Consider the following 1,586-nt stretch of genomic DNA (forward strand, 5'->3'; position numbering starts at 1 on the left):
GTACAGGTAGTGGTACACGTCTAGGTGGTAGTATAGGTATAGGCATAGGTACAAGTGCAGGTGCACAGGGTATGGATTATTTTCTTATAGTCGATGGATTGGTCAAATTCAGAGACATGATATATGTACCGGATAATAGTGAGCTCAAGAATTTCATCTTGAGGGAGTTTCATGTGAAACCTTATTCAGGTCACCCAAGTTATCAGAAGATATTGGCTGTAGTGAAGAGATATTATTATTGCCCAAATTTGAAGAAGGATGTAGCAAAGTTTGTGGGAAGGTGTATTGATTTTCAGCAAGTGCAGGCATACTGCAAACATCTAGGTGGATTGCTACAACCAATCACGATTCCAAAGTGGAAATGAGAGGTTATTTCTATGGACTTCATTACATGGTTGTCGAAGACAGTGAGACAACATGATTCAATCATGGTAGTGGTGGACAAGTTGGCAAAGGTTGCAGACTTTATTCCAGTGAAGTCTACATTCTTAGCTAGCTATGTAGCATGAGTATTCATCCAATATGTGTAGATTGCATGTTGTTCCAAAATATTGTGTCAGACAGGGATGTGAATTTCACTTCCAAGTTTGTAAAGGAGTTATTTGCAGGTTTGGGCAGAAAGTTGGCCTTCACTACGGCTTATCAGTTGCATATAGATGGATAGAAAAAGATGGTTAACGAGATATTGGAGGACATGTAGAGGATGTATGTCATGCATCAGCAGCACAAGTGGGAAGAGTATCTCCCCTTAGTAGAGTTCGCATACAATAATGGTTATTAGGAGTCATCGAGGATGAGTCATTTTGAGGCAATGTATGGGAAGAGTTGCAATACTCCTATCAATTAGAGTGATCCGATTAACAGGGTGTTGATTAGACCAAAAATGTTGACAGACATGGAACATGAAATGCAGGTTATAAAGAAAAATCTAAAGGCAGCACAAGATAGGAATAAAAATGTATGCATATAAGAACATGTTTTTCAAGGAGTTCCAGGTTGGGGAACATATGTACTTGTGCATCAAACCAAATAAGAGCTCCTTATAGATTGGATCACGTGCCAAGCTGGCACCACGGTTTTTTGGACCCTTCAGTATCATTGGGAGGATTGGGCCATTAGCCTACTGACTTGAACTACCTTTGACAGTGAAATTCCATGATGTTTTCCATGTGTCATTACTTAAGAAGTATTATAAAGATGTTGATCATGTGATTAAATGGTCTATATTGCAGGCGGAACTAGATGGAGAATTCCACTTGGAGCCTTGGTGTATATTGCAGAAAAAGGTGCTCATGCTCTATAACTGAGGAATCGAGCAAGTTAAAGTGCAATGGAAGCACTTTGGGCCCGTTGAAGCTACATGGGAGATGGCAAATCAGATGCAGGATATGTATCCTTCCCTGTTTGCTAGTTAAGGAAAAGGAGTTTTGGCTTGGTGTTTTGGTGTGATTTTGGTATATCCTTTGGTATATGTTCCGGTATATGTTTTTATGATTTTTCTATATGTACATATGTATATGGATGTAAATACCTCCATGCGCTAATTTATGAAGCTCCAATAAGTGGTATGGGTATCATGGCATTAT

Source organism: Pinus tabuliformis, chromosome 2_2 (assembly GCF_031772625.1).
Source record: "Pinus tabuliformis cultivar Carrire ecotype Pingquan chromosome 2_2, CPIR1, whole genome shotgun sequence".
NCBI lineage: Eukaryota > Viridiplantae > Streptophyta > Pinopsida > Pinales > Pinaceae > Pinus > Pinus tabuliformis.